We start from the raw sequence: 26,300 nt of genomic DNA on the forward strand, positions 1-26,300 counted from the left end.
AATATAGAAATAATCTTTAAATGATAAAAAAAAAAACATTATTTAAAAAAATTGACTCAAAACCAAAACTATTTAACGTTTTTTTTTTTTTTTTTGTAACATTATTAGTATACATTATAGAACAGCTGGTGAAGGTTACAGGGAAAAAAATAAATAAAGTTACGTTTGCCCCTTGAATACAAGAGTCGGCGAATCATTAAGTGCCAGTACTGTAGCAAAACACAAGTATCCCGGTGCGCAGAGCTGTGTCTAAATAAATTCAGCGTTTCCTGTATTGAAGAGCGGCCTTAAACCATGTGCAACATTCACAAAGCAGTCAACAGGAGAATGTCAATTTTTCTATTAAAATCACATTGTTGACAATATCATTGCATTGAGAGAGGTCAAGAGGTGTTAAATTGAACAAGCACAGTGCTTTGCTGGTGGGAGGTCTTCAGAACACAAGCAATACCATGTATTTTTCTGAAACCTGCCTGAAATAGGTCAGAGATTCCAGGAGGCTATGCATTTAATTTTTTTTTTTTTTTTTTGCTTTGGTTTCTGCCACTTTCTTTGGACAGGAGGGAAGGAAAACAGATCTGTTACTTGTTAGACGGAAAAGAAGTTGCTTTCTTTTGTGGGCTAAGGGATAAAGAAAATCTGAAAAGAATTACAGACAAGTATTGTGCAGATATTTTGAACATAAATCTTTGTTCTTTTGTAAGCTGGATTCGTGTTATTATAATTAGCTTATACATTCCCTCAAGTAATTCTTTATACTCTTCAGGGAATATTCATATATATATATATATATATATATATATATATATATATTTCTGTATGTGTATTTAAGTGGTTTTAAACCTCACACATGATATATGAACAAAGCATATCCCTCTATAGTGTGTCTCAATTAAGAGTACTAAGTGTAATTTCTGTCTGCTGCTTCATTCATCTGCTATCAGCATGAGTCACTGCTGACAGGTTTTCCTGACACCAAGAGAAAAATGGTGACAGGGGAGGGAGCTCCAGCTGATATGACAGCCTCAGCTCTGTTCCTGTGTGTTGTGTGAAGGGGGGGTGTCCCTTTCCTCCAATCAGCTCTCAGAGTTCTCCTCACTCCTAATGCCACGTACACACGATCGGAATTCTCGTCGGAAAATGCTCTGATGGTTTTCCCGACGGAATTCTGACGGAATTCAGCTCAAGCTGCCTTGCCTACACACGGTCACATCAAATTCCGATCATTTATAACGTGGTGACGTACAACACGTATGACGTGACTATAAAAAGGAAGTTCAATAGCCAGTAGCCAATAGCTTCTGTTTCATAGTTGAATCTGAGCATGCGTGATTTTTGGCGTGTCTGAATTGCATACACACGATCGGAATTACTGATAGAAAGTTTTTCCGTCGGGAAAATTGAGAACATGCTATACATTTTTGACTGGCGGATATTCGGACAGCTAAATTCTGATGGCGCATACACACGGTCGCATTTTCCGATGAAAAGCTCTCATCTGTCTTTTTCTGGCCGGAGTTCCGATTGTGTGTATGCGGCATCACTGTCATATGTGTTTGGGTTTCACCACTTGCCGACCGCCGCACGCCGACATATGTCCCTACTTTGGGGACGGATGTCGTTGTTATGGCAGCAGCTAGCTGCCATAACCCCGGTATCCCCGTGTTTGGCCGGCTACAAGATAAAAGTGGTCTCTGCGGTGGATTTAAATGAAAAACTTTTTTTTTATTATTGTATATTAGTGTAAATATGAGATCTGAGATCTTTTTGACCCCAGATCTCAAATTTAAGAGGTCCTGTCACGCTTTTTTTCTATTATAAAAATTTTTAAACGCACCCCGTCCCGCCGAGCTCGCGTGCAGAAGCAAATGCATATGTTAGTAGCGCCAGTATATGAAAACGGTGTTTAAACCACACATGTGGGGTATCGATCGGTAGCGCGAGAGTAATAATTCTAGCCCCAGACCTGTAATGCAAAACATGCAACCGGTAGAATGTTTTAAATGTCTCCTATAGAGTTTTTAAAGGGTAAAAGTTTGTCGCCATTCTACGAGCGGGACAATTTTGAAGCGTGACATGTTGGGTATCAATTTACTCGTTGTAACATTATCTTTCACAATATAAAAAAATTGAGCTAACTCTACTGTTGTCTTATTTTTTAATTAAAAAAAAGTTGATTTTCTTTTTAAAAATTGCGCTTTTAAGACCGCTGCGCAAATATGGTGTGGCATAACGTATTGCAATGACCGCCATTTTATTCTCTAGAATGTTAGGAAAAAATTATAATATTTGGGGGTTCTAAGTAATTTCCTAGCAAAAAAACTGTTTTTAACTTGAAAACGCCACATCTAAAAAAGAGGCCCAGTCTTAAAGCGGGGTTCCACCCTAAAGTGGAACTTCCGCTATTCGGAACCCTCCCCCCCTCTGGTGTCACAACTGGCACCTTACAGGGGGGAGGGGGGTGGAGATACCTGTCAAAAATAGGTATTTACACCCACTTCCGGGCATAGACTCCCATGGGAGGAGTCCATGTCATTTCCTGTCCTGCCGCGCTGTCTGCTGGGACACACACATGTCCCAGAGACAGCGCGGACAATTCCTATTGCGCTGCGCGGTTCACGCATGCGCAGTAGGGAACCGGGAAGGGAAGCCGATTCGCTTCACTTCCTGATTCCCTCACCTAGAATGGTGATGGCAGCAGCCGAGAGCCGAGCGATCGATCGGCCTCGGCTGCCGGCATCGCTGGAACCCGGGACAGGTGAGTGTCCATTTATTAAAAGTCAGCAGCTGTAGTATTTATAGCTGCTGGCTTTTAATATTTTTTTTTTAGGTGGAATCCCTCTTTAAAGTAGGGTTGCCACCTTTTCTTCAAGTCAAACCTGAACACTTTAGCAGCGCATGATTTTTTTTTATTTTTTTTTTTTATATAGTGTAAACTATACATATATTTTGCTATTAAATAACATTTCTAATCATATGAAGTTAATAACAAGAGTCCCCTTTTACATCAGAGTCCACAGAGTTCTCCTTTACATCAGAGTTCACAGAGTTCCCCTTTTACATCTGAACTTGCAGAGCTCCCTTTCAAAGTCAGTCTGCAGACTCTGATGTAAGGGAGAACTCTGGGGACTCTAACATAATTCCCACATCCTCTGGGAACCCTAATGTAAAGGGAAACACTGGCTTCTGGTGTAAAGGGGAACTCTGATGTAAGGGGGTGCTCTGAAAACCCTGATTTACCTTAGTGTACTCACTCAGAGGCAGGTGAGAGAAGAGGGGAGACTTCAGTCACAGACAGGGATGGATGGTGAGCTCACTCACCCCTTGGCAGTCAGCATCTATAATCCAGATGTATCTGAGACTGCTGGATTCAAATTTCCAGACCCAACTTTCCTTTTCTGAGGCACAGCGCCAGGGATTGGAGTGTGGGAAGACACAGAGGGGTAGGGGTGGGGGGGAAGAGGTGTAGGTCGAGCCCTCTCTCCTCTCCCATCTGTGTGTGTTTGGGGGGGGGGGAATTGTTAGTGGTGGCTTTAGGCAGTGTGAAAGAGTGTATAACAGACACTCTCAGCTTAGACAACTGCAGCCAGCAACCCTGCTGGGAAGCCATAGTCCAGTCTATATAATGTGTCCAGGTTTCAGGCGGTCTGAAACCCGAACACATGATTCCAAACCCGAACTGTCCGGGTGAATCCTGGACAGGTGGCAACCCTACTTTAAAGAGGAAGTAAACTCTCCCACTCTGATGCTTCTTTTCATTTAGTCCATTATAATAAGTCATTATCAGACTATAGCCACTGTAATCCAGCCCAAATCGCATATTACTTACTGTTTAAAGAAACTTTAAAAAAGAGTCCACAGTGGAGTGTATTTCTGCCCTTACATTGAGCACTTCCTGTACTGTTAACCAAGCCTCCTTCTCAATCCAATGTTTCTATGGCAACCCTGCTTCCCTGTTCATAGCTTACTTGTTTATTTCATAGTATTTACTTGTGCGGATGTCTAATGTTTCCCTTTGTCAGACTTATCAGCTTCAGCTGATAAGACTGCAGTATTGGCTGCAGTTTAGACTGTATGTCTGGTCACATGGTCACGTGGTGTGTAGGAGGAAGCTCTGAGTGATTAGCAGAGTTCAGTGTTGTGCTGTAGGAAGTCCTGATAACAGATAGATAAGCACATAGAGTGTGCCTTAAATCAGGGGAGATCTGGGCATGCTCAGTGACTTCATTCTACAGAACAACAAGAATTATAACAATACTAAGCAAGTAAGGAGATATCTACAAACAGTGTTCATTAGGGTTTTTTATGCTGAGTTACATAGGACAAAGTTGTGGGGGAGGGTTTACAAACACTTTAAAGTGGTTAAAGGGATGAGGTGGCAACTCTAGTGAAGGGGGGGGGGGGGTGTCCCTTTCATCCGATCAGCTCTCACTGATCTCTGCAGAGTGTAACTTCAGCTCTCTGCCCACTTTTTTCAGACATCTCAGACAAACTTTATAAATTCTGCACTTTGAATGGCTGTAGAGCAAAGAAGACTGCAGATAAACAAGTACAAAGTATATAGGAGGCTGTGTTTCATCTCTGTGTATCACCTGAGGTCAGTAACTTCACTGGGTATATATAAGGCTTTACAACCACTTTAACCACTTAAAGCAGAGTTCCACTCAAAAATGGAACACGTCCGCTTATCCGATTACCCCACCCCCAGTGCCACATTTGGCACCTTTTCGGGGGGGAGCTTTGGACAGGTACCTTTCCCCACTTGCGGTGGACGCCACCGTGATGGAGTCCATCAGAAGTTCAGCCTCAGGCTTCCTCCTCCCGCCGATGGGCCCTTCAGAAAGAGCAGTAGGGACCCGGTTGTGAAGCTGCAAAGCTGGGATCCCTTAACAGCAATGGCGGCGGCAGCACTCGACAGCCGATGGAAAAATCAGCTGGGTACTGACCGCTGTGTTCCAGGATAGGTAAGGGACCAAATATTAAAAGTCATCAGCTACAGTATGTGTGTAGCTTCTCACTTTTAATTTTTGGAGGAGGGGCGAAACTCCACTTTAAGGACCACCGTATAACACAGTGGTCATCAACCCTGTCCTCGGGACCCACTAACAGGCCAGGTTTTATGTATTAACTTGGGGAGATGCAGACTAGAATACTGCAATCACTGAGCAGCAAATGATATCACCTGTGATGTATTTCATTTATCTTGCAAACCTGGCCTGTTAGTGGGCCCTGAGGACAGGGTTGATGACCACTGCTGTAACAGATATACTGCTACAGGGCAGCCATTCAGTGCAGAACCACACATATATACACGATTCTGCACTTCTGCCTGGGGGGGGGCACAAATACTCACAGCGGAAGCTGATCTGCGTGGATGGTTTTTCTGATGGAATTTCACTCAAGCTTGGCTTGCATACACACGGTCACACAAAAGTTCTCTGAACTTTCGACCGTCAAGAGCACGGTGACGTATGTACAACACTACGACAAGCCTAGAAAATTAATTTCAATGCTTCTGAGCATGTGTTGAATTGTTTCAGAGCCTGCGTGATTTTTGGCGTGTCCGAATTGCATACAGACAAACATATTTTCGGATAGGAACTTTTTCAGACCAAAAAATAGAGAACCTGCTCTCAATCTTTTGCTGGCTGGAAGTCTGCTGACAAAAGGCTGATGGAGCATACACACGGTCAGAATTTCTGACCAAAAGCTCACATCCAACTTTTTCTGGCAGAATTTCTGATCATGTGTATGTATATCCCAAGCTTTGAACATCTCACGGAGCACTGTTCAATACATCATTCGAAAATAGCACAACTGCAAACCTACCAAGACGTCTGTCCACCTAAACCGACAGATCAAGCAAGGAAACCATTAATCAGAGAAGCAGCTAAGAGGTCCATGGTAACTCTGAAGGAGCTGCAGAGATCCCCAGCTCAGGTGGGAGAATCTGTCCACAGGACAACTATTAGTTGTGAACTCCACAAATCTGCCCTTTATGGAAGAGTGACAAGAAGAAAGCCATTGTTGAAAGAAAGCCATAAGAAGTAGTTTGCGAAGCCATGTGGGAGACACAGCAAACATGTGGAAGAAGGTGCTTGGGTCAGATGAAACGACAATTGAACTTTTTGGCCTAAAAGCAAAACACTATGTGTGCTGGAAAACGAACACTGCACATCGCCCAGAACACACCATCCCACCGTGAAACATGGTGGTGGCAGCATCATGTTGTGGGGATGCTTTTTCTTCAGCAGGGACAGGGAAGCTGATCAGAGTTGATGGGAAGGTGGATTGAGCCAATTACAGGGCAATCTTAGAAGAAAATCTGCAAAAGACTTGTGACTGGGGCGGAGGTTCACCTTCCAGCAGGGCAAGGACCCTAAACATACAGCCAGAGCTACAATGGAATGGTTTAGATCAAAGCATATTCATGTGTTTGAATGGCCCAGTCAAAGTCCAGACCTAAATCCAATTGAGAATCTGTTGCAAGACTTGAAAATTGTTGTTCACAGACGCTCTCCATCCAATCTGACAGAGCCTGAGCTATTTTGCAGAGAAGAATGGGCAAAAAAATTACTCTCCAGATATGCAAAGCTGGTAGAGACATCCACAAAAAGACTTGTAGCTGTAATTTCAGCGAAAGGGGGGTTCTACAAAGTATTGACTCAGGGGGGCTGAATACAAAATGCACACCACACTTTTCACATATTTAGTTGCGCAAAATGTTAAAAACCATTTATCATTTTCCTTCTACTTTCCTTTCCTTCTACTTCACAATTATGTGCCACTTTATGTTGGCCTATCACATAAAATCCCAATAAAATACATTTACGTTTTTTGGTTTGTAACATGACAAAATGTGGAAAATTTCAAGGGGTAGGTATGAAATCTTTTTCAAGGCAATGTGTATATATATATATATATATATATATATATATATATATATATATATATATATATATATAGTTTGTTGATCATCTTTGGTAGTAGTCTTTACATTCATATATATATCTTGCTAATTTTCAGTTGTAAAAAAAGAAAAATTATATATTTTTTGTACCAGGTAAACATGAAATATTCACTGGAGTCAAAATGCGCTAGCTACAAATGTATAGGAAAATGTAAATATTGTGAAATAAATACAATTGGTATGATAGATCAGATTTCATAGACTGCCGAATGACTTGCCACACCCCCTTTCTCTATCCTAACAAGAATAGGATTGCTTGGCTCAGTCAAATATACACAGACTACCGAAACGCATTCAGACAGTAGCCCAGCAATCTTTTTAATTTGCGATGGATGTAAAAAAACGAGCAACTATTATTGACCACTAGGATCTGCAAAAGACTATACAGCAGGTACCCTAAAGCAATATGTGGCCCTTGGGCTGGGCACTAATGTGCCATACAAACAAAAAGAAATGGTGCAAAACCATCCAGTGATAGGCATTTCCATGGGTTGAAGACATCAAATTAATGTCACCAGATGAGAGCTTTTGCCAATGCAGGGCAAACAACAGGTTCATTTTAATGCATCAACATACAGTACATAATAACCTTTAGTGGGACCACAAAGTCCCTGTGCAAGATTATTTTTTGGGTGCTCTATGTAGCTGGCCAAGTAAACATATTTATGTACTCTGTATCCATTGACAGCTAGAAAATGTCCAGGTCTACGTAACAAATGCAGAGGTTCCATCCAAAATGTGACCCACATTTAGTATTGATGGGCCCCTAAAGAACCCTTGTGCAGCTCAATAGTCTGCTCAAATAGTATGACCAGATCCGCTTATCTTACTTTCTCTCCCACTCAGTCACTGGGTGTAAAAGCAAAGCACTTTAAAAGTTTAAAGTCAAAAGATCTGAAAGAGCACAGGGCTATGGATTCTCCTTACCCTTAATGGGCCAAGCACAGGTTTGCTTTATACAAGATGGAGTATAGGAGCAGGAGACCATACTGTCTAATCCATTAAGGCCAAGAAGACAAGGCTTCAGAGGGTACAGGATTACCGAAACGAAATGATGGAAAATTGGAAAAATGTTTGTTGGTCGAAAATATTTTAGTTTCGGGTGAAATATGCAAATGATAGGGCTAGAATTTGGTATACAAAGTATGAATCCATGGATATGTCCAATCTTGTATCAACGTTTCTGACTATAGAATGGCCAAGTTATTACAGAGCACCACCAAGCACCTATCTGAATGCAGGGTGTCCTGAAAAAAAAAGAGAGCCCTACCCATTACTAGATAGGTATATATAGAGCCCTACACCAGCCCACCCACTTCAGCGGTCCCATAATATTTTTTTTTTATATACTGTAGGTACCTTTTCCTGATGTCCTAAAGCCCGTAAAAGGTCCCTATTTCTATTCGCATCATCTCTGGTGATGAGCAGTCTTAAACGATGCAAAGTCCCACCCTAGCATGATTCTCTGTATCATTGTATATGAGCACAGAAACTCCTCATTAGTGGGGTCCGTGGCACCCTGCACTTACCCACTGGGCATTATTTAATCTGGAGGTCTAAAGACATCTAGTGGTGGAAAACAAGGGAACAGTGCCAGAGAAGAGTGCCAGATAAGCTTGCCAGAGAAGGTGCCAGAGAAGATGTAAATATTACATTTTTGGCCAGAGTTGGGCTTTAAAAATGCTATCAATGTAATATTCACCAGTCCTATTGCAAAACTCATTTCATTTCCTGGCCCCAGAATAAGTATGCTGCCTAAGTTTTGAGAAGTTTTAAAAACTACCCGATGGTTGACTAAACCTTGACAAAATTGAATTGGCTCAAAACACACAAACATATTTCATGTGGGCATCAAAGCCCCATGATTAGCTGTGATGGAATCTGCCAGACACTAAAGAGTGTAAGCTCATGTTGCCTTGCACAAAATCTATTACAGCCCTTATAAGAACAATATTTAATGCATCGTAAAGATATTTATTGCCAAGGTCTTTTCTGCTTACAGATGATCAAGTCCTCCACAGGGGTCCTTCATAAAACGCCTGTTTTACCTTGAAGAAGCCTTCATCCACAAAAGTGTGTATTTGTAATACAAGGCGCCCGGCTTTTCATTTTCATTTTGTTACCTAGAAAATATTTTTGTAGGGAATCAATAAACAACTCAGTTTGGGGGGGTTTTCATAGTGGTTGTTTATTTCTTTAAAGCAGACGTTAGACAATAACTACACAACTTGATAGATATCAATTATTCTAAAGTCTAACATACAACAGTTGGTGGGGGGGTTTAGTAGCGTGACATGTTGTGAATGATTTAAATAAAACAATTTTCTTTAAATTAATTAAAGGGAATGTATATACTGATTTAATTTCTGTTGAGATATACTTAGGATAGAGAGCAGCTTGTCAATGATCTTACCAATGTGTTTTAGTGCTTTGGAAAACATATTTCTCTGTCATTCGTAGCAGCCATATTTATTCCTTACACAAATACAATCTTTTCCATGCTTTTCTCCCTTTAGGAAAAAGTATAGTTTTTTAAAACACCCCAATTCACTGCCCTCCCCCAAACCCTTCAAAGAAACAAAAAATTAATAAAATAAATTATATATATATATATATATATATATATATATATATAATTTATTTTATTTTATTTACATATCTATATATATATATATATATATATATATATATATATATATATATATATATATATATATATATATATATATATATATATATATATATATCTATCTATCTATCTATCTATCTATCTATCTATCTATCTATCTATCTATCTATCTATCTATCTATCTATCTATCTATCTATCTATCTATCTATCTATCTATCTATCTATCTATCTATCTATCTATCTATCTATCTATATATATATATATATATATATATATATATATATATATATATATATATATATACAGTGCCTTGCGAAAGTTTTCGCCCCCCTTGAACTTTTCAACCTTTTGCCACATTTCAGGCTTCAAACATAAAGATATAACATTTTTATTTTTTGTGAAGAATCACCAACAAGTGGGACACAATTGTGAAGTGGAATGAAATCTATTGGATATTTTAAACTTTTTTAGCAAATTAAAAACTGAAAAGTGGTGCGTTCTAAATTATTCGGCCCCTTTACTTTCAGTGCAGCAAACTCACTCCAGAAGTTCAGCGAGGATCTCTGAATGATCCAATGTTGTCCTAAATGACTGATGGTGATAAATAGAATCCACCTGTGTGTAATCAAGTCTCTGTATAAATGCACCTGCTCTGTGATAGTCTCAGGGTTCTGTTGAAAGCGCAGAGAGCATCATGAAGACCAAGGAACACACCAGGCAGGTCCGTAATACTGTTGTGGAGAAGTTTAAATCCGGATTTGGATATAAAAAGATTTCCCAAGCATTAAACATCCCAAGGAGCACTGTGCAAGCGATCATTTTGAAATGGAAGGAGTATCAGACCACTGCAAATCTACCAAGACCTGGCCGTCCCTCTAAACTTTCAGCTCAGACAAGGAGAAGACTGATCAGAGATGCAGCCAAGAGGCCCATGATCACTCTGGATGAACTGCAGAGAACTACAGCTGAGGTGGGAGAGTCTGTCTAAAGTTTGCCACAAGCCACCTGGGAGACACACCAAACATGTGGAAGAAGGTGCTCTGGTCAGATGAAACCAAAATCCAACTTTTTGCCCACAATGCAAAACGATATGTTTGGCGTAAAAGCAACACAGCTCATCACCCTCAACACACCATCCCCACTGTCAAACATGGTGGTGGCAGCATCATGGTTTGGGCCTGCTTTTCTTCAGCAGGGACAGGGAAGATGGTTAAAATTGAGGGGAAGATGGATGCAGCCAAATACAGGACCATTTTGGATGAAAACCTGTTGGAGTCTGCAAAAGACCTGAAACTGGGACGGAGATTTATCTTCCAACAAGACAATGATCCCAAACATACAGCAAAATCTACAAAGGAATGGTTCACAAATAAACGTATCCAGGTGTTAGAATGGCCAAGTCAAAGTCCAGACCTGAATCCAATCGCGAATCTGTGGAAAGAGCTGAAAACTGCTGTTCACAAACACTCTACATCCAACCTCACTGAGCTCGAGCTGTTTTGCAAGGAAGAATGGGCAAGAATTTCAGTCTCTCGATGTGCAAAACTGATAGAGACATACCCCAAGCGACTTGCAGCTATAATCGCAGCAAAAGGTGGCTCTACAAAGTATTAACGCAAGGGGGCCGAATAATTTTGCACGCCCCACTTTTCATTTTTTTATTAGTTAAAAAAGTTTCAAAAATCCAATAGATTTCGTTCTACTTGACAATTGTGTCCCACTTGTTGGTGATTCTTCACAAACATAAAAATGTTATATCTTCATGTTTGAAGCCTGAATTGTGGCAAAAGATTGAAAAGTTCAAGGGGGCCAAATACTTTCGCACTGTATATATATGTGTATATATATATATATATATATATACAGTGGGGAAAATACTTATTTGATCCTCTGCAGATTATGTAAGTTTGTCCACGTAGAAAGAAATGAAGGGTCTATCATTTTTATAATTGGTGTATTTTAAATGATAGAGACAAAATATCAACCATGAATCCAGAAAAAATAAACATAAAATAAATGCTATTAATTGAGTTGCAGTTTAGTAAGTAAAATAAGTACTTGATCCCCAAGAAAAACATGACTTGGTACTTGGTGGAGAAATACTTGTTGGCAAGCACAGAGGTAAGATGTTTCTTGTAGTTGGTTACCAGGTTTGCACACATCTCAAGAGGGATTTTGGTCCACTCTTCTTTACAGATCTTTTCTAAATCCTTAAAGTTTCTTAGCCTTCTCTTCGCAACTCTTGGCATTTATTTTTTATTTTTGTTTTTTGCTTCATTTGCACAGAACGAATATACACTGCTCAAAAAAATTAAAGGAACACTTTGAAAACACATCAGATCTCTATGGGGAAAAATATCATGCTGGATATCTATATTGATATGGACTGGGTAATGTGTTTGGAACGAAAGGGTGACACATCGTTTGATGGAAATGAAAGTTATCAACCTACAGAAGGCTGAATTAAAAAAAATCTAAGTGAAAAAAATGATGCAGCAGGCTAGTCCATTTTGCTGAGATTTTATTGCAGCAACTCAAAATGGTACTCGATAGTTTGAATGGCTCCCACGTGATTGTATGTATGCATGTCTGACAATGTCGGGGCATGCTTCTAATGAGAAGACAGATGGTGTCCTGGGGTATTTCCTCCCAGATCTGGATCAGGGCATCACTTAGCTCCTGAACAGACTGAGGTGCAACCTGGTAGCATCGGATGGACCGAAACATAATGTCCCAGAGGTGTGCTATTGGATTTAGGTCAGGTGAGTGTGGAGGGCCATTTAATGGTATCAACTCCTTCATCCTCCCGGAACTGGCTGCATACTCTCGCCACATGGGGCCAGGCATTTTCATGCACCAGGAGGAACCCAGAACCCATTGTACCAGCGTAAGATCTGACAATGGGTCCAAGGATTTCCTCCTGACACCTAATGGCAGTCAGGTTGCCATTGTCTAGCAGAGTGGGTTAACAATCACTACAGTATAAGCCCCGAGGAGAATTACATCACTTCCTCCCTGCCTGTGTATACAATACACAGTGGGAGGAAGCTTCTCATTCGCCAGGAGCGATCGAGAGGGGATGGCCAGAAACCAACGGCCATCCCCTCATCCTGGATCGCTCCTGAAGCGAACCGGATCGCCGCATCCAGCGGGAGGGGGTCCGATCGGACCCCCTACCCGCTGGAAGGCAAGCACGTACATGTACGTGCTTGTGCCTGTACATGCCATTGTGATGACGTTCAATGGCATGCGGTGGTCGTTAAGTGGTTAATGACACCTCCAGATCGGTTCACATATCGCAGTGTGCACGGTGAACTCGCACAGGAATCAGATCGCATGGGTGAGAACGCCCATGTGATCCGATTCCAGTGTGGGGAAAAAAAGTTTCCTGCAAATCTAATCTAAATACAACTGTATGGCTGAACTCATGGCTGAACTCGTATTGCACAGACACCACAAATCACATGGGATGTCTTTGTTCGCATAATGTGAACCCAGGCTAAACGTTTTAACCTTTTTTTTACTTATCTACTATCACATAGGAGGCTGATTCCTTTTTTGGGATGTGCAAGTGACCAGATGGCTTTATAGCTGCCTAGATCACTTACAACTGAAAACTGGAAGTTGGCTTGACAGTAGTAAAAACAGTTCTTGCTGATATAGTAGCTGAGGGAGTGTTTTTATCCACTTGAAGATAGGCATGTTAAATCCCCCCATGCAAGGTCATTTTTCAATTTTCAGCTTTGGCATACGTTGAATGACAATTATTCAGTCATTCAATACTTTACCCAAATTACTTTTGGCCTAGGTTCACACTGACAGCGGGAATTTCATTCACGCATGTCAGTCCCATCTTCGGGGGTGATTTCAAAGACATCTGTGCAGGTTTCTGCACAGATTTCTATTTAAATCACACCCCAAATTTGCCAGAAGTAGTGCAGAAACTACTTTCGGGAATCGATGCGGCGCCACAAATGCGGCGTCACACCGATGCCGACAATAGTTTTCTTTTGGTGGTATTTTATCACCACTGTTTTTTTTTTGTTATATAAACGAAAAAAGACCAAATAATTTGAAGAAAAAAAGCAACAATATTTTATACTTTCTGCTATAAAACATATCCAAAAAAAATAAAATACAAAAACTTCATAAATTTAGGTCAAAATATATTCTGCTACATGTCTTTGATAAAAAATAAAATCCTAATAAGTGTATATTGATTGATTTGCGTGAAAGTTATAGCGCCTACAATCTTTAGGATATATACTGGATTTTTTTAATACAGTGATAATATTATACACTGCCACTGTACTTATGACACTGTCTGGGAAAGGGTTAACATCTGGGGCAATCAAGGGGTTAAGTGTGTGCCTAACAAATGTTATTTTGTGTAACGTGCACTGCTTTTTAGTAAATATTTCTTTGTTTCTTAACCCTGCGGCTGTTGGGGTGGGATTGCCATGAAACATTGGCTGGAAACCTGCTGACAGACTCTTGCTGTGTACAATGACAGTGGGTGTCAGCGGGGGGTTCGGGGTTTATACCTGGAAACAGGCATCGATGTACCAGTACATCGTGAGGGTGGTCCACAAGTAGTTAAATTTAGCGAGGGAAAAAGTATTCATACCCCTGCTGATTTTGTATGTTTGCCCACTGACAAAGAAATGATCAGTCTATAATGGTAGATTTATTTTAACAATGTGAGACAGAACAACAACAGCAACAAAAAAATGCATATTCAAAAAAGTTATAAATTGATTTGCATTTTAATGAGTGAATTAAGTATTTGTTCCCCTATCAATAAGCAAGATTTCTGTCTCCCAGATGTCTTCTATACAGGTAACAAGCTGAGATTAGGAGGACTCTCTTAAATATCCTAATCTCAGCTTGTTACCAGAATAAAAGACACCTGTCCACAGAAGTAATCAATCAATCAAATTCCAACCTCTCCAGTTTCCACCATGGCCAAGGCCAAAGACCTGTCCAAGGATGTCAGGGCCAAGATTGTAGACTTACACAAGACTGGAATGGTCTACAAGACCATTGCCAAGCAGCTTGATGAGAGGTGACAATAGTTGGTGCGATTATTTGCAAATGGAAGAAACACAAGATAACTGTCACTCTCCCTCAGGGTCTCCATGCAAAAGCTCACCTCGTGGAGTTTTAATGATCATGAAAACGGTGAGGAATCAGACCAGAACTACACAGGAGAATTTTGTCAATGATCTCAACGCAACTGGGACCATAGTCACCAAGAAAATAATTGGTAACACACTAAGCCGTGAAGGACTGAAATCCTGCAATGCCCACAAGGTCTCACTGCTCAAGAAAGCACATGTACAGGCCCACCTAATGAACATCTGAATGATTCAGAGAAGAACTGGGTGAAAGTGTTGTGGTCAGATGAGACCAAAATCAAGCTCTTTGGCATCAACTCAACTCACCGAGTTTGGAGGTGGAGGAATGCTGCCAATGACCCAAAGAACACCATCCGCCCGGTCAGGCATGGAGGTGGAAACATGCTTTGGGGGTGTTTTTCTGCTAAGGGAACAGGACAACTTCACTGCACCAAAGGGACAATGGACGGGGCCATGTACCATCAAATCTTGGGTGAGAACCTCCTTCTCTCAGCCAGGTCATTGAAAATGGGTCGTGAATGGTTATTCTAGCATGACAATGACCTATAACACACGCCCAAGGCAACAAAGTAGTGGCTCAAGAAGAACAACATTAACCACTTCCCGACCGCCGCACAACGATGTACGTCGACAGAATGGCACGGGCAGGCATAAGGGCTTACATGTACGTCCTTGCCTTCCCGCCGGTCGGGGGCCCGATCGGGCCCCCGCCCGGTGCCTGCGGCGGTCGGTATTCGTTCGGGAGCGATCCCGGATGAGGGGACGGCCATTCATTCATGGCCACCCCCTCGCGAATAGAAATCCTTCGTCACATCACTTCCTCTCCTGTAATGTAAACACAGGAGAGGAAGTGATGTAATCTCTCCTCCGTGTCGGTATTTTTCGTTCCGACACCGAGGAGAGAGGATCGGTGAGTTGCACCAACACGACACTACACAGTAGAACATGCCAGGCACACTCACACCCCCCCGATCACCCCCCCAATTACCCCTGCCCCCCAGTCACAGTGACACCAATGTCATATTTTTTTTTTTTTTTGCATTGGTGTCATTTGTGACTGTAATAACTGTTAGGGCAGTTAGGGTTAGCCCCCTTTAGTTCTAATGTACCCCCCTAACCCCCCCAATAAAGGTTTAACCCCGTGATCACCCCCCGTCGCCAGTGTCACTAAGGCTGGGTTCACATTGCAGCGGTTTATGAGAACGAATGTGATTCGCACCGCACTGCAGTGCAAATCACATCCGATCTCTGTGCGATTCCAGTTCAGCCATACAGATAGTATGGCTGAATTCGCATCGCACCCGCCGCACCCGCCGCAAATTCGCACGGGACCCTTTTTTTGGCCCGCAGCAGAATCGGATCGCATGGGTGTTCACACCATGCGATTAGTGATGGACGAACTTCCGACGGGACGTTTCGCGAACGCGAAACGCGAACGGACACAAACGTTCGCGAAAACGACCGTTCGCCGCGGGCTCCATTGACTTCAATGGGAGGCGAATTTCGCAAACCTTTAGGTCGAATTTGCGGCCACGGGGTAATTATTAGGGGGTAGCACGTAGTCCCACCACCTGGACAATAGCATAATACATGTATGAGGTGAATTTGGGATCGATAACTACAAGCATTTTTCTTTTATTTGGGAAATTGTTCTGACAATTCAGGACTATGGAGCTAATGAAGGCAATGGAGGAGAGGGAAGGTCAGGGACCAGGGTAGGCAAACAAGAGGGTGCAGGAGATACAGAGCACTGACAGCAGCACCGTAATACAGAGCACTGACATCAGCACCGTGACATACAGCGCTGACAGCAGCTCCGTGACATACAGCGCTGACAGCAGCTCCGTGACATACAGCGCTGACAGCAGCTCCGTGACATACAGCGCTGACAGCAGCTCCGTGACATACAGCGCTGACAGCAGCACCGTGACATACAGCGCTGACAGCAGCTCCGTGACATACAGCGCTGACAGCAGCTCCGTGACATACAGCGCTGACAGCAGCTCCGTGACATACAGCACTGACAGCAGCTCCGTGACATACAGCGCTGACAGCAGCTCCGTGACATACAGCGCTGACAGCAGCACCGTGACATACAGCGCTGACAGCAGCTCCGTGACATACAGCGCTGACAGCAGCTCCGTGACATACAGCGCTGACAGCAGCTCCGTGACATACAGCGCTGACAGCAGCTCCGTGACATACAGCGCTGACAGCAGCTCCGTGACATACAGCGCTGACAGCAGCTCCGTGACATACAGCGCTGACAGCAGCTCCGTGACATACAGCGCTGACAGCAGCTCCGTGACATACAGCGCTGACAGCAGCTCCGTGACATACAGCGCTGACAGCAGCTCCGTGACATACAGCGCTGACAGCAGCTCCGTGACATACAGCGCTGACAGCAGCACCGTAAGCAGCCCCAGGAGGAAGTCAGCACAGCACAGGGATGGTGTGATCCCCTCATAATAAGAACCCCCAGGAGGAAGTCAGCACAGCACAGGGATGGTGGGAGCCCCTCATAATAAGAACACCCAGGAGGAAGTCAGCACAGCACAGGGATGGTGGGAACCCCTCATAATAAGCAGCCCCAGTAGAAATATGACACCGCTCAACCTCTTCAAAGAGGAGGGTAGGGGCATATAGTACGGTGTGCTTTTTTGGGTCAGGGAAGTGAGCCAAATGAATTAAGAAGGTCTGTGTGCTTGATTCCAAAAATTGTTTATAGACATATACATGGTCTACTGATCACATGTGTTGAATTCCTCCGAGATCCATGCCTCATTCATTTTTAGAAATGTGAGGTAGTTAACACTGTGGTGAGCTAGGCGAGTACGCTTATCGGTCACAATCCCCCCTGCTGCGCTGAACGTCCTTTCGGACAGGACACTGGATGAGGGGCAAGCCAACAGTTCGATTGCAAATTGGGCAAGCTCTGGCCAGAGGTCAAGCCTGCCCACCCAGTAGTCTAGGGGTTCATCACTCCTCAGAGCGTCCACATCGGCCGTTAACCCAATGTAGTCGGACACCTGACGGTCTAGGCGTTCCCTGATGCTGGATCCGGATGACACCTGTCGATGGGTCGGCTGAAAGAATGACCTCATATCCGAAGTCACCAACACATCTTCAAACCGGCCTCTTCTTGCAGGCGCTGTTGGATTGGTACCCGCAAATCCTTCTCTGGGAGTGGGAATTGCTCCTCTGCCAGCGCACGCAAAAGCAGAATGCAGCATTTCTCGAAGCAAGGCCTGGAAGTGCTGCATTCTGACAGCCCTCTGCGACGGCGGTAACATTTCCGCCATTTTGTGTTTGTACCGGGGGTCTAAGTACGTTGCCACCCAGTACTGGTCCTTGACCCTCATGCTTTTTATACGGGGGTCCCTATTAAAACACTGGAGCATGAAGGCCCCCATTTGCACTAAAGTGGAAGCGGTGTGGTGGCCTGGCTCCTGCTCATCATCCAGGATAATGTCGTCCTCTTCATTCTCCTCTCCCCATCCTCGCACAACAGGGATCCCAGAAAGGTTTAAAGCATGCTCTTCTTGCTCCTGCTCATCCGCCCCGGCACCATCCTCCTCTGACTCCTCATCAGACTCCTGTTGTTGACTTGTCTCAGATAGAGTAGCCCCCCCTGGGAATTCATCCAGCATTGCGACTTCCTCATCTTCCCGCTCCTGCTCCTCCACAGCCTGATCAATGACACGACGCAATGCACGCTCCAGAAAGAAGGCATAAGGTACCATGTCACTGATGGCGCCATGGCTGCGACTGACCAGTTTGGTGATCTCCTCAAATGGCCGCAGAAGTCTGCATGTGTCGCGCATGAGCAGCCACTGGCGCGGTGAAAAAAAACCCAGCTCCCCAGAACCGTTTCTTTCGCAGAGTTCATACAGGTAGACGTTAACTGCACGTTTCTGCTGGAGCAGCCTATCAAGCATATAGAAGGTTGAGTTCCATCGCGTCGGGCAATCGCAAATAAGACGTCTGACCGGCAGATGGTGTCGCCGCTGAATGTCAGCAAGGCGAGCCATGGCCGTGTAAGATCTTCTGAAATGGGCCGAGATTTTCCTTGCCTGCCGCAAGATGTCCTGGACCCCAGGGTATTTGACAAGGAATCGCTGCACGACCAAGTTTAAGACGTGTGCCATGCACGGCACGTGCGTGATTTTGCCCTGTTTCAATGCGCTAAGCAGATTGGCACCGTTGTCACACACCACTTTACCAACTGTCAAATTGAGCGGTGTTAGCCACTCATCTGCCTGTGAACGCAAAGCTGAAAGGAGTGCCGGGCCAGTGTGGCTCTTTGCTTCCAGGCACAACAGACGCAGCACGGCATGGCAACGTCTCACCTGGCATGTGGAATAGGTTCTGGGGAGCTTGGGCGGTGCAGTGGAAGAGACGCTAGCAGCGGAAAAGGAGGAGGCAGCTGAGGAGGAGAGGGAGGAGGATGGAGTAGGAGGAGGAGAAGAAGAGTCAGGCCTGCATGCAATCCGTGGCGGTAAAACCAAATCTACACGGGTGCCACGGGTTACATGCTTGACGGCCGTCAGAAGGTTCACCCAGTGGGCAGTAAAACTGATATACCTTCCCTGCCCGTGTTTGCTAGACCACGTGTCTGTGGTCAGATGTATCTTGGCACCGACACTGTGTGCCAGAGATACATTCACTTGCCGCTGAACATGGCCATATAGCTCTGGGATGCCCTTCTCTGAGAAATACTTCCTTCCTGGGACCTTCCATTGTGGTGTTCCAATGGCCACAAATTTGCGAAAGGCCTCCGAGTCCACCAGTTTATATGGCAGTAGTTGGCGGGCTATGAGTTCTGACAAGCCAGCCGCCAACCGTTGGGCAAGAGGGTTATCCGGCGTCATCATTTTTTTACGCTCAAACATTAGGCCCACGGAAGCCTGCCTTTTTGCAGAAAAATGTGAGCTTGGCGTGATGGAAGGTGGAGTGGAGGACAATTGTGAGGAGAGAGGAGAAGGAGAAGTAGAAGACGAGGCTGGACGGTGAGAGCCTGCAGTGTGGCTTTGTGTGTTCCGTTGCTCCCACTGGGCTCGGTGATGGCTGCTCATGTGCCTTCTTAAGGCGGTCGTCCCTAGGTGAGTATTGGGCTTACCGCGACTAACGCGTTGACTGCAAAGATTGCAGATGGCAACGCTATTGTCAGCAGCGGACACGTTAAAAAAAGCCCACACTGCGGAGCCATGTGCCGGTGTCCTGGGAGCGCCAGATGTGACCGTACATGGTCGATGACTCGCTCCTGATACATTTGCAGTCTGCTTTGTCCCTGCTGTGCAATGTAAGTCATTGCTGCTTCTCCTCCCTATCTGCTGGTCCATATCTCCCTCTGAACTCCCCTCCTCTTCCTCTCTTGTGGGCACCCACGTGACATCACTAGACACGTCATCATCAACGTCACCTTCCCCACCGCTATAAGTAGAGTAGGCAGCAACACCGGGGACCAACCTCCTCCTTGGGCTGATCTGGGTACTGGCGTCAGACTGCTGAGTAGCGCTTGTTGCTACCTCCTCTTCCTGATCCAATACCAAGAGTGGCTGCGCATCAGAAATGTCCTCTTGATATGGATCGGAAAATAATTCCAGTGACTCAAGCGGAAGGTATGTGGTGGTGGTGGTGGTGGTCGTGTTGTTGGTGGTAGTGTCTTTGGGGGTGCACATAGCAGAGAGTGAAGAAGAGGGTGCAGATCGAGAGGATGAGGAGGGTGCAGAAGAGTAAGGCTGAGCGAGCCACTCAACCAAGTCTGGTGCATCCTTTAAAGTAATTGAACGCACCTTCTGCAACTTCCCACTTTGGCTCAAGCCTGTTGCTCCTGCCCTACCCCTACCACCCCTGCGGAAGGGCCTGCCTCTTCCTCTGCATGTCATTTTTTAAATGACCCTGTGACAAAACTCTTAGTCCCTATACCGCTGAAGGACTGCTGCAGTATAGGTGAGCGGTCAGCAGTGGTGCACGTCAACCCTATCTATTGTGGACCTATAGCGGTCCTTACAGAACAGCAGACTGTACCGCACTCAAGCCTATGTACCGTAGCACCCTATACCAAGTTACCAGTCCTTATAAGAACTTTTGTGGACCAAGCAGGTTGTGTATTAGTGTTTAGCAGACTGTACGTCAGTCCCTATACCGCTGAAGGACTGCTGCAGTATAGGGCAGCGGTCAGCAGTGGTGCACGTCAACCCTATCTATTGTGGACCGATAGCGGTCCTTACAGAACAGCAGACTGTACCGCACTCAAGCCTATGTACCGTAGCACCCTATACCAAGTTACCAGTCCTTATAAGAACTTTTGTGGACCAAGCAGGTTGTGTATTAGTGTTTAGCAGACTGTACGTCAGTCCCTATACCGCTGAAGGACTGCTGCAGTATAGGGCAGCGGTCAGCAGTGGTGCACGTCAACCCTATCTATTGTGGACCGATAGCGGTCCTTACAGAACAGCAGACTGTACCGCACTCAAGCCTATGTACCGTAGCACCCTATACCAAGTTACCAGTCCTTATAAGAACTTTTGTGGAACAAGCAGGTTGTGTGTTAGTGATTAGCAGACTGTACGTCAGTCCCTATACCGCTGAAGGACTGCTGCAGTATAGGTGAGCGGTCAGCAGTGGTGCACGTCAACCCTATCTATTGTGGACCGATAGCGGTCCTTACAGAACAGCAGACTGTACCGCACTCAAGCCTATGTACCGTAGCACCCTATACCAAGTTACCAGTCCTTATAAGAACTTTTGTGGACCAAGCAGGTTGTGTATTAGTGTTTAGCAGACTGTACGTCAGTCCCTATACCGCTGAAGGACTGCTGCAGTATAGGGCAGCGGTCAGCAGTGGTGCACGTCAACCCTATCTATTGTGGACCGATAGCGGTCCTTACAGAACAGCAGACTGTACCGCACTCAAGCCTATGTACCGTAGCACCCTATACCAAGTTACCAGTCCTTATAAGAACTTTTGTGGACCAAGCAGGTTGTGTGTTAGTGTTTAGCAGACTGTACGTCAGTCCCTATACCGCTGAAGGACTGCTGCAGTATAGGGCAGCGGTCAGCAGTGGTGCACGTCAACCCTATCTATTGTGGACCGATAGCGGTCCTTACAGAACAGCAGACTGTACCGCACTCAAGCCTATGTACCGTAGCACCCTATACCAAGTTACCAGTCCTTATAAGAACTTTTGTGGAACAAGCAGGTTGTGTGTTAGTGATTAGCAGACTGTACGTCAGTCCCTATACCGCTGAAGGACTGCTGCAGTATAGGTGAGCGGTCAGCAGTGGTGCACGTCAACCCTATCTATTGTGGACCGATAGCGGTCCTTACAGAACAGCAGACTGTACCGCACTCAAGCCTATGTACCGTAGCACCCTATACCAAGTTACCAGTCCTTATAAGAACTTTTGTGGACCAAGCAGGTTGTGTATTAGTGTTTAGCAGACTGTACGTCAGTCCCTATACCGCTGAAGGACTGCTGCAGTATAGGGCAGCGGTCAGCAGTGGTGCACGTCAACCCTATCTATTGTGGACCGATAGCGGTCCTTACAGAACAGCAGACTGTACCGCACTCAAGCCTATGTACCGTAGCACCCTATACCAAGTTACCAGTCCTTATAAGAACTTTTGTGGACCAAGCAGGTTGTGTATTAGTGTTTAGCAGACTGTACGTCAGTCCCTATACCGCTGAAGGACTGCTGCAGTATAGGGCAGCGGTCAGCAGTGGTGCACGTCAACCCTATCTATTGTGGACCGATAGCGGTCCTTACAGAACAGCAGACTGTACCGCACTCAAGCCTATGTACCGTAGCACCCTATACCAAGTTACCAGTCCTTATAAGAACTTTTGTGGACCAAGCAGGTTGTGTATTAGTGTTTAGCAGACTGTACGTCAGTCCCTATACCGCTGAAGGACTGCTGCAGTATAGGGCAGCGGTCAGCAGTGGTGCACGTCAACCCTATCTATTGTGGACCGATAGCGGTCCTTACAGAACAGCAGACTGTACCGCACTCAAGCCTATGTACCGTAGCACCCTATACCAAGTTACCAGTCCTTATAAGAACTTTTGTGGACCAAGCAGGTTGTGTGTTAGTGTTTAGCAGACTGTACGTCAGTCCCTATACCGCTGAAGGACTGCTGCAGTATAGGGCAGCGGTCAGCAGTGGTGCACGTCAACCCTATCTATTGTGGACCGATAGCGGTCCTTACAGAACAGCAGACTGTACCGCACTCAAGCCTATGTACCGTAGCACCCTATACCAAGTTACCAGTCCTTATAAGAACTTTTGTGGAACAAGCAGGTTGTGTGTTAGTGATTAGCAGACTGTACGTCAGTCCCTATACCGCTGAAGGACTGCTGCAGTATAGGTGAGCGGTCAGCAGTGGTGCACGTCAACCCTATCTATTGTGGACCGATAGCGGTCCTTACAGAACAGCAGACTGTACCGCACTCAAGCCTATGTACCGTAGCACCCTATACCAAGTTACCAGTCCTTATAAGAACTTTTGTGGACCAAGCAGGTTGTGTATTAGTGTTTAGCAGACTGTACGTCAGTCCCTATACCGCTGAAGGACTGCTGCAGTATAGGGCAGCGGTCAGCAGTGGTGCACGTCAACCCTATCTATTGTGGACCGATAGCGGTCCTTACAGAACAGCAGACTGTACCGCACTCAAGCCTATGTACCGTAGCACCCTATACCAAGTTACCAGTCCTTATAAGAACTTTTGTGGACCAAGCAGGTTGTGTATTAGTGTTTAGCAGACTGTACGTCAGTCCCTATACCGCTGAAGGACTGCTGCAGTATAGGGCAGCGGTCAGCAGTGGTGCACGTCAACCCTATCTATTGTGGACCGATAGCGGTCCTTACAGAACAGCAGACTGTACCGCACTCAAGCCTATGTACCGTAGCACCCTATACCAAGTTACCAGTCCTTATAAGAACTTTTGTGGAACAAGCAGGTTGTGTGTTAGTGATTAGCAGACTGTACGTCAGTCCCTATACCGCTGAAGGACTGCTGCAGTATAGGGCAGCGGTCAGCAGTGGTGCACGTCAACCCTATCTATTGTGGACCGATAGCGGTCCTTACAGAACAGCAGACTGTACCGCACTCAAGCCTATGTACCGTAGCACCCTATACCAAGTTACCAGTCCTTATAAGAACTTTTGTGGAACAAGTGAGTTGTGAATGTTTAGCAGACTGCAGCAGAAGGGCAGCAGTCAAGTATAATATCCTTTCTATATTTGGAAGAAAGAATATTATACATGTACAAGCCTATTACTGTACCACTGATACCAGTCCTGAAAAGAACCTTTGTGGAACTAATAATAACAGCAAGTCTTTAAAATTACCCTCACTGCCTGACAACACTGCTTCCTTCCTGTCCCTATACAAATTGGCAAAAAAAGAGAACGATTAGTGGTTACTGGAACAGCTCTTTTGTGGACCTTGATAGTAACAGCTAATGATGATGATGATGATGATGATGATGAAAGACTAATCTGGCTGTCCCTGTAGCATACACCGTCCTTTCCCTTTCTCTAAACTAACAAAAGACACTCAGGCTGCTGCAAGAATCAGCAGCACAGCAAACCTATCAACACCTAACACCTATACCAGTCCTGAAAAGAACTTTTGTGTACCAAATAGCTAGTGGTTTATCTCTCCCTACTCCACACAGGAACCTGTCCCTATCTTAACAGAAGAAAGAATGTAAAATGGCCACCGGATCGGGTGTATTTATAGGTTAGGGGGAATGTACAAGTGTCCATGTGCTGTCATGTCTCAATTGGCTGTCCTGTATCACATGATAAACGTGTCACCAAAGGTTAAAGTTCTTGTATACATTAAACACGTAAGTCCGCCGCGGCGAACGACGGAAAAAGGCGTTCGAACGTGCGGACCGCGAATGTCGGAAATTCGCCGCGAAACGACCGCCGGGCGAACCGTTCGGCCATCACTACATGCGATCCGAGTTTGCAGATCGCACTGCGATATGCGAACTGATCTGGGGGTGTCATTAACATTTCACTGACACTCCCAGCAGTTCGCATAGGGCAGTGTGAACTGCCGCCGGGAGGCATGCGATGCGGGAACCCGCCGCGGATTCGTGGCGTTCCCGCGTCGCTCCAGTGTGAACCCAGCCTAATAAGCGATAGTTTTTCTGATCGCTGTATTAGTGTCACAGGTGACGCTAGTTAGGCAGGTAGGTATTTAGGTTCGCCGCAGCTTTTTATAGCGCCAGGGACCCCCATATGCTACCGCATAAAGCCCCCTGATTGCCCCCTAGTTAACCCTTTCACCAGTGATCACCATATAACTGTTACAGGTGACGCTGGTTGGTTAGTTATTTTTTTATAGTTTCAGGGCACCCGCCATTTATTACCTAATAAAGGTTTAACCCCCTGATCACCCGGCGGGTGTCATTTGTGACTGTAATAACTGTTAGGGCAGTTAGGGTTAGCCCCCTTTAGTTCTAAGGTACCCCCCTAACCCCCCCAATAAAGGTTTAACCCCGTGATCACCCCCCGTCGCCAGTGTCACTAAGGCTGGGTTCACATTGCAGCGGTTTATGAGAACGGATGTGATTCGCACCGCACTGCAGTGCAAATCACATCCGATCTCTGTGCGATTCGAGTTCAGCCATACAGATAGTATGGCTGAATTCGTGTCGCACCCGCCGCAAACTCGCACGGGACCCTTTTTTTGGTCCGCAGCAGAATCGGATCGCATGGGTGTTCACACCATGCGATCCGAGTTTGCAGATCGCACTGCGATATGCGAACTGATCTGGGGGTGTCATTAACATTTCACTGACACTCCCAGCAGTTCGCATAGGGCAGTGTGAACTGCCGCCGGGAGGCATGTGATGCGGGAACCCGCCGCGGATTCGTGGCGTTCCCGCATCGCTCCAGTGTGAACCCAGCCTAATAAGCGATCGTTTTTCTGATCGCTGTATTAGTGTCACAGGTGACGCTAGTTAGGCAGGTAGGTATTTAGGTTCGCCGCAGCTTTTTATAGCGCCAGGGACCCCCATATACTACCGCATAAAGCCCCCTGATTGCGCCCTAGTTAACCCTTTCACCAGTGATCACCATATAACTGTTACAGGTGACGCTGGTTGGTTAGTTATTTTTTTAAAGTTTCAGGGCACCCGCCATTTATTACCTAGTCTCACTAGTGTACCCCTAAATTTAGGGGTGTCTACTTTCCAAAATGGGGTCATTTGGGGGGGGTTTGTGCCATCTTGGCATTTTATGGCCTTCAAAACTGTAACGCCCTTAGAAAGCCTGAAGGCGGTGCTTGGTTTTCGGGGCCCCGTACGCGGCTAGGCTCCCAAAAAGTCCCACATATGTGGTATCCCCGTACTCAGGAGAAGCAGCAGAATTTATTTTGGGGTGTCATTTCACATATGCCCATGGCATGCGTGAGCAATATATCATTTAGTGACAACTTTGTGAAAAAAAAAAAAAAAAAAGTTTGTAATTTTCCCGCAACTTGTGGCAAAATATAAAATATTCCATGGACTCAACATGCCTCTCAGCAAATAGCTTGGG

Source organism: Lithobates pipiens, unplaced genomic scaffold (assembly GCF_037356315.1).
Source record: "Lithobates pipiens isolate NorthernLeopardFrog02 unplaced genomic scaffold, aLitPip1_a1.2 Scaffold_23, whole genome shotgun sequence".
Taxonomy (NCBI): Eukaryota; Metazoa; Chordata; class Amphibia; order Anura; family Ranidae; genus Lithobates; species Lithobates pipiens.